The sequence below is a fragment of the Oncorhynchus masou genome, chromosome 12 (assembly GCF_036934945.1).
Source record: "Oncorhynchus masou masou isolate Uvic2021 chromosome 12, UVic_Omas_1.1, whole genome shotgun sequence".
Taxonomy (NCBI): domain Eukaryota; kingdom Metazoa; phylum Chordata; class Actinopteri; order Salmoniformes; family Salmonidae; genus Oncorhynchus; species Oncorhynchus masou.
The window spans coordinates 65,557,208-65,566,161 of record NC_088223.1 but is presented as its reverse complement, the minus strand read 5'-3'; positions in this window follow the sequence as shown (position 1 = coordinate 65,566,161).

Here is an 8,954-nt window from a genome sequence, read left to right as displayed (position 1 = left end):
TCATATGAGAAGTATACTAACCTATTCATGAAATATCCAAAACCAGAAGCCTTGTCATAAACCTGCCTGATTCCTTTCCTGTCCACACTGTGTGAGACATGCCAGTGATTCAGCAGGTGTCATATACAGTACCAGTCAAACATTTGGACACCCCTACTCATTGTAAGGTTTTTCTTTATTTTTCTTTATCTTCTATATTGTACAATAATAGTGAAGACATCAAAACTAGTAAATTACACATATGGAATCATGTAATAACCAAGTTTATTTTTATTTTTTATATTTTATATTCTTCAAAGTAGCTACCCTTTGCTTTGATGACACCTTTGCACAATCTTGGCATTCTCTCAACCAGCTTCATCTGGAATGCTTTTCAACAGACTTGAAGTAGTTCCCACATGTGCTGATCACTTATTCACCAATTTGTAAGTCGCTCTGGATAAGAGCGTCTGCCAAATGACTTAAATGTAAATGTAAATGTTGTTGGCTGCTTTTCCTTCAATCTGCAGTCCAACTCATCCCAAACAATCTCAAATAGGTTGAGGTCGGGTGATTGTGGAGGCCAGGTCATCTGATGCAGCACTCCAATACTCTTCTTCTTGGTCAAATAGCCCTTACACAACCTGGAGGTGTGCTGGGTCATTGTCCTGTTGAAAAATATATATAGTTCCACTAAGCCCAAACCAAATTGGATGACGTATCGCTGCAGAATGCTGTGATATCCAGGCTGGTTGAATTCTAAATAAATCACTGACAGTGTCACCAGCAAAGCCCCCCACACCTCCTTCTCCATGCTTCACGGTGGGAACCACACACGCGGAGATCATCCGTTCACCTACTCTGCGTCTCACAAATACATGGCAGTTAGAACCAAAAATCACAAATTTGACTCATCAGACCAAATGACAGATTTCCGCCGGTCTAAGGTCCATTGCTCGTGTTTCTTAGCCCAAGCAAGTCACTTCTTATTATTGGTGTCCTTTAGTAGGGGTTTCTTCGCACCAATTCGACCACGAAGGCCTGATTTACACAGTCTCCTCTGAACAGTTGATGTAAAGATGTGTCTGTTACTTGAACTCTGTGAAGCATTTATTTGGGCTGCAATTTCTGAGGCTGGTAACTCCAACGCATGTATCCTCTGCAGCAAAGGTAACTCTGGGTCTTCCTATCCTGTGGCGGTCCTCATGGGAGCCAGTCATCATAGTGCTTGATGGCTTTTGCAACTGCACTTGAAGAAACTTTCAAAGTTCTTCAAATTTTCCATTTTGACTTACCTTCACGTCTTTAAGTAATGATGGACTGCCATTTCTATTTGCTCATTTGAGCTGTTCTTGCCATAATATGGACTTGGTCTTTTACCAAATAGGGCTATATTCTATATACCACCCCTGCCTTATTACAACACAACTGACTGGCTCAAATGCATTAAAGGAAAGAAATTCAACAAATTAACTTTTAACAAGGCACACCTGTTAATTTAAATGCATTCCAGGTGACTACCTAATGAAACTGGTTGAGAGAATGCCAAGTGTGTGCAAAGAGGTCATCAAGGAAAAGGGTGGCTACTTTGAAGAATCTAAAATCTGTTTTTGATTTGTTGAACACTATTTTGTTTACTACGCGATTCCTTATGTGTTATTTAATAGTTTTGATGTCTTCACTATTATTCTACAATGTAGAAAATAGTTTAAAAAAAGAAAGAAAAAAACCCTGGAATGAGTAGGTGTGTCCAAACTGTTGACTGGTACTGTATATGAGCAAACTTGATGAACAATAACAATTTTAGTACAGAAGAATTGTTTCTCAAAGGTATCACGTTTATAGAAGCTCCTCCATGAATGAAAAAGTATTATCTATCATGGGAATGGGTTAAAAATTTTAAATTTTATTCTGGGGAAATCCCCAAAACATCTATGATTTTTCTTACAATAGTATCCCTTTTCAATCTGAGTTTCCACAGACCCCCCTTGATCGACAGAACAACTTCTTTCTTATCCTGATTTATATTAACATAGAGGGGTGACCAGATGTAAATGGGCCATGTGGGAAATAATAATGAGATCTTAGCCGTTTATGAGGGACCCTACTTCACACCACAGTGATGCACATCACCACTGAGACAGAGCTAATTGTTTAATGCTTGGGGCTAATAGACACAACAAACACTTCTCATATCTCATAGGTACATTAACATTAACAACATTTGAAGGTGTGAACCCTGGGAATGAGGGTTGTTTCAGATTATGGTCCATCTAGTCCACACCTCATGTTAACCCACCTTATTGTGGGTTTTGACACACCTTGTTCCATGACTGTGGAAAGAGACAATAGCAAGATCCATACAGACTGAAGCCCTATGATCCTTTAAACACCTTTCTTAGACAGAATATCTTTGCATAATCTAATGCTGATGTCAAGCGCTCTGTTCGGGGTCTCTCAGACAAATCACATTTGTGAAGATAGCACTCCCTTCTGGTTGATCCAGGTTCTGACTCCTGGTGGGAAGCTATAGGTGGAAAACAGGTGGAAAGACTGACTGGTTCTTTTGATAAACATACAGTTCCAGTCAAAAGTTTGGACACAACAACTCATTCAAGTGTTTTTCTTAATGTTTGCAAATTTTCTACATTGTAGAACAGTAGTGAATACATCAAAACAATGGAATAACACATACGGAATCATGTGGTAACCAAAAAAGTTGTTAAACAAATGAAAATATATTTTAGATTCTTCAAAGTAGCCACCCTTTTCCTTGATGACAGCTTTGCACACTCTTGGAATTCTCTCAACTATCTTCACCTGGGATTCTTTTCCAACAGTTTTGAAGGAGTTCCCACATATGCTGAGCACTTGTTGGCTGCTTTTCCTTCAATCTGCGGTCCAACTCATCCCAAACCATCTCAATTGGTTTGAGGTCAGGTGATTGTGGATGCCAGGTCATCTGATGCAGCACTCCATTACTCCCCTTCTTGGTCAAATAGCCCTTACACAGCCTGGAGGTGTGTTGGGTCATTGTCCCATTGAAAAACAAATGATAGTCCCACTAAGCCCAAACCAGATGGGATGGCGTATCACAGCAGAATGCTGTGGTAGCCAGGCTGGTTAAGTGTGCCTTGAATTCTAAATAAATCACAGACAGTGTCACCAGCAAAGCACCCCCAAACCATCACACCTCCTATTCCTCCGTGGGAACCATACATGCGGAGATCATCCATTCACCTACTCTGTGTCTCACAAAGACAAAGTGTTTGGAACCACAAATCTCAAATTTGCACTCATCAGACCAAAGGACAGATTTCCACCTGTCTAATGTCCATTGCTTGTGTTTCTTGGCCAGAGCAAGTCTCTTATTATTATTGGTGTCCTTTAGTAGTGGTTTCTTCGCACCAATTTGACAAAGAAGTCTATTCTGAACAGTTGATGTGGAGATGTGTCTGTTACTTGAACTCTGTGAAGCATTTATTTGGGCTGCAATTTCTGAGGCTGGTAACTCCAATGAACGTATCTTCTGCAGCAGAGGTAACTCTGGGTCTTCCTATCCTGTGGCGGTCCTCATGGGAGCCAGTCATCATAGAGCTCGATGGTTTTTGCAACTGCACTTGAAGAAACTTTAAAAGTTATCATCAACATTTTCCGGATTGACTGACCTTCATGTCCATGGGGCCTAGTGGTTAGAGCGTTGGACTAGTAACTGGAAGGTTACAAGTTCAAACCCCGCAGCTGACAAGGCACAGATCTGTCGTTCTGCCCCTGAACCCACTGTTCCTAGGCCGTCATTGAAAATAAGAATTTGTTCTTAACTGACTTACCTAGTTAAAGGTAAAAAGATTTATTAACAAAATGTCATAAAGTAATGATGGACTGTTGTTTCTGCCTTGTAACTATTGTAAAGTGGCTGTTCCACTGGATGTCAGAAGGTGAATTCACCAATTTGTAAGTCGCTCTGGATAAGAGCGTCTGCTAAATGACTTAAATGTAATGTAACAATTGAAATGCATTCCAGGCAGTGGTGGAAAAGGTACTCAATTGTCATACTTGAGTAAAAGTAAAGATACCTTAATTGAACATGACTCATGTAAAAGTGAAAATCACCCAGTAAAATACTACTTGAGTAAAAGTCTAAAAGTATTTGGTTTTAAATATACTTAAGTATGAAAAGTAAATGGAATTGCTAAAATGTACTTAAGTATCAAAAGTAAAAGTATAAACCATTTCAAATTCCTTTTATTAAGCAAACCAGACAGCACCATTCATAAAAAAATTTGACGGATAGCCAGGGGTACACTCCAACACTCAGACATAATTTACAAATAAAGCATTTGAGTTTAGTGAGTCCGCCAGATCAGAGGCAGTATGGATGACCAGGGATGTTCTCTTGATAGGTGTGTGAATCGGACCATTTTCCTGTCAAAATGTAATGAGTATTTTTGGGTGTCAGGGAAAATATATGGAGGAGAAAGTACATTCTTTTCTTTAGGAATGTAGTGAAGTAAAAGTAAAAAAATGTATAAATAGCAAAGTACAGAAACCCCCAAAAACTACTTAAGTAGTATTTTAGACAACTGATTCCAGGTGACTACCTCATGGAGCTGGTTGAGAAAATGCCAAGAGTGTGCAAAGCTGTCATCAAGGCAAAGGGTGGCTACTTTGAAGAATCTCAAATACAAAATATATTTTGATTTGTTTAATACTTTCTTGGTTACTACATGATTCCATATGTGTTATTTAATAGTTTTGATGTCTTCACTATTATTCTACAATGAAGAAAAACCCTTGAATGAGTTGGTGTGTCCAAACGTTTTACTGGTACTGTACATTACAGACATCTGAGATGAAGAAAGTTATTGGAGCCTTGGGCAGTGCTGTGGGAAGATGACCCCCATTCTGGAAGCGGATTAACACATCAATCTGATTACAACGATACCAGCCAGCCAGCCGAGTTTGCCAGTTGGGTAAATCAGAACCCAGGCTAGAAATAGTCTAGAAAACAAGTACATTTGCAGTGCACTATATTTTCACATGTATACTCCATCTAATAAACATTGATATTTAGACAGAAACAGAAATGAGCTAAACACATATTTATTTTTTGAGACATTTCATTGAAAAACTGTTAAAAAAAGGCATTTTTTAACAGTTTTCTTTGACAATTTCTCAAAAACAATCTGACGCTTCAATGCTTTCCGATACATTATTTATTTTATTTTTTACATCTGATTATCTCTACTGGTTAAATGCTCTGTGTCTTGGCTGCTCGACACTCATGATCTACTCATAAAGAACACTGTGACTATCATCTAATTGTCTTCTTTAAACCTGTTGTGCAAGGCATTCAAAGTCATGTGCCAAAATCATTTCATATTCTTCTTTTAACCCCCAATGAGTGAATCAGAGAATTCCTAAGTCATACACTTTCTTTTCATTTCAATAAATTAAATAATTCTGTAATATACTATATGATCAAAAGTATATGGACACCTGCTCGTCGAACATCTCATACTAAAATCATGGGCATTAATATGGAGTTGGACCCCCTTTGTTGCTATAACAGCCTCAACTCTTGTGGGAAGGCTTTCCATTAGATGTTGGAACATTGCTGCCGGGACTTGCTTCCATTCAGCCACAAGACCATTAGTGAGGTCGGGCACTGATGTCGGGCAATTAGGCCTGGCTCGCAGTCTGCATTTCAAATCATCCCAAAGGTGTTCGATGGGGTTGAGGTCAGGGCTCTGTGTAGGCCAGTCAAGTTCTTCCACACCGATCTTGATAAACCATTTCTGTATGGACCTAGTTTTGTGCACAGGGGCATTGTCATGCTAAAACAGGAAAGGGCCTTCCCTAAACTGTTGCCACAATGTTGGAAGCACAGAATCGTCTAGAATGTCATTGTATACTGTAGTTTTAAGATTTCCCTTCACTGTAACTAAGGGGCCCAGCCCGAACCATGAAAAACCGCCCGAGACCATTATTCCTCCTCCACCAAACTTTACACTTGGCACAGCAGGTAGCCTCTCCTGGCATCTGCCAAACCCAGATTTGTCCACTCCATAGAATGAATTTCCACTACTTTTTATTTTTAATTTCACCTTTATTTAACCATGTAGGCAAGTTGAGAACAAGTTCTCATTTACAATTGCGACCTGGCCAAGATAAAGCAAAGCAGTTCGACACATACAACGACACAGAGTTACACATGGAGTAAAACAAACATACAGTCAATAATACAGTATAAACAAGTCTATATACGATGTGAGCAAATGAGGTGAGATAAGGGAGATAAAGGCAAAAAAAGATACTAGAGAGATATACCTGCTGGAGCGTGTGCTACAGGTGGGAGATGCTATGGTGACCAGCGAGCTGAGATAAGGGGGGACTTTACCTAGCAGGGTCTTGTAGATGACATGGAGATAGTGGGTTTGGCGACGAGTATGAAGCGAGGGCCAGCCAATGAGAGCGTACAGGTCGCAATGGTGGGTAGTATATGGGGCTTTGATGACAAAACGGATTGCACTGTGATAGACTGCATTCAATTTGTTGAGTAGGGCATTGGAGGCTATTTTGTCAATGACATCGCCAAAGTCGAGGATTGGTAGGATGGTCAGTTTTACAAGGGTATGTTAGGCAGCATGAGTGAAGGATGCTTTGTTGCGAAATAGGAAGCCAATTCTAGATTTAACTTTGGATTGGAGATGTTTGATATGTGTCTGGAAGGAGAGTTTACAGTCTAACCAGACACCTAAGTATTTGTAGTTGTCCACGTATTCTAAGTCAGAGCCGTCCAGAGTAGTGATGTTGGACAGGTGGGCAGGTGCAGGTAGCGATCGGTTGAAGAGCATGCATTTAGTTTTACTTGTATTTAAGAGCAATTGAGGCCACGGAAGGAGAGTTGTATGGCATTGAAGCTTGCCTGGAGGGTTGTTAACACAGTGTCCAAAGAAGGGCCAGAAGTATACAGAATGGTGTCGTCTGCGTAGAGGTGGATCAGAGACTCACCAGCAGTAAGAGCGACCTCATTGATGTATACAGAGAAGAGGGTCGGTCCAAGAATTGAACCCTGTGGCACCCCCATAGAGACTGCCAGAGGTCCGGAGAGCAGACCCTGGTAGGATAGATATAGGTCTGTAGCAGTTTCGGTCAAGAGTGTCCCCCCCTTTGAAGAGGGGGATGACCGCAGCTGCTTTCCAATCTTTGGGAATCTCAGACGACATGAAAGAGAGGTTGAACAGGATAGTAATAGGGGTGGCAACAATTTCGGCAGATAATTTTAGAAAGAAAGGGTCCAGATTGTCTAGCCCGGCTGATTTGTAAGGGTCCAGATTTTGCAGCTATTTCAGAATATTAGCTGAACGGATTTGAGAGAAGGAGAAATGGGGAAGGCTTGGGCGAGTTGCTGTGGGGGGTGCAGTGCTGTTGACCGGGGTAGGAGTAGCCAGGTGGAAAGCATAGCCAGCCGTAGAAAAATGCTTATTGAAATTCTCAATTATGGTGGATTTATCAGTGGTGACAGTGTTTCCTATCTTCAGTGCAGTGGGCAGCTGGGAGGAGGTGTTCTTATTCTCCATGGACTTTACAGTGTCCCAGAACTTTTTTGAGTTAGTGTTGCAGGAAAATAACACATCCTATTTCTGAATGAATGAAATATTCTTATTAAATACTTTTTTCTTTACATAGTTGAATGTGCTGACAACAAAATCACACAAAAATTATCAATGGAAATCAAATTTATCAACCCATGGAGGTCTGGATTTGGAGTCACACTCAAAAAAATACCAAATGGCAGTCAGGCTACCTCTGGCGAGCACATGGAGGGCTGTGCGGCCCCCCAAAGAAATGCCACCCCACACCATGTCTGATCCACCGCCAAACCGGTCATGCTGGAGGATGTTGCAGGCAGCAGAACGTTCTCCACGGCATCTCCTGGCTGTCACATCTGTCACATGTGCTCAGTGTGAACCTGCTTTCATCTGTGAAGAGCACAGGGCGCCAGTGGCAAATTTGCCAATCTTGGTGTTCTCTGGCAAATGAAAAACGTCCTACACGGTGTTGGGCTGTAAGCACAACCACCACCTGTGGACGTCAGGCCCTCATACCACCCTCATGGAGTCTGTTTCTGACCATTTGAGCAGACACTTGCACATTTGTGGCCTGCTGGAGGTCATTTTGCAGGGCTCTGGCAGTGCTCCTCCTGCTCCTCCTTGCACAAAGGCGGAGGTAGCGGTCCTGCTGCTGGGTTGTTGCCCTCCTCCACCTCTCCTGATGTACTGGCCTGTCTCCTGGTAGCGCCTCCATGCTCTGGACACTACGCTGACAGACACAGCAAACCTTCTTGCCACAGCTCGCATTGATGTGCCATCCTGGATGAGCTGCACTACCTGAGCCACTTGTGTGGGTTGTAGACTCCGTCTCATGCTACCACTAGAGTGAAAGCACCGCCAGCATTCAAAAGTGGCCAAAACATCAGCCAGGAAGCATAGGAACTGAGAAGTGGTCTGTGGTCACCACCTGCAGAACCACTCCTTTATTGGGGGTGTCTTGCTAATTGCCTATAATTTCCACCTGTTGTCTATTCCATTTGCACAACAGCATGTGCAATTTATTGTCAATCAGTGTTGCTTCCTAAGTGGACAGTTTGATTTCACAGAAGTGTGATTGACTGGGAGTTACATTGTGTTGTTTAAGTGTTCCCTTTATTTTTTTAGTAATATATACATACACACAGTTGAAGTCATATGTTTACAAACATTTAGGTTGGTGTCATTAAAACTCGTTTTTCAACCACTCCACAAATTTCTTGTTATCAAATTATAGTTTTGGCAAGTCGGTTAGGACATCTACTTTGTGCACAAGACACAAGTCATTTTTACAACAATTGTTTATAGACAGATTATTTCACTGTATCACAATTCCAATGGGTCAGAGGTTTACATACACTCAGTTGACTGTGCCTTTAAACA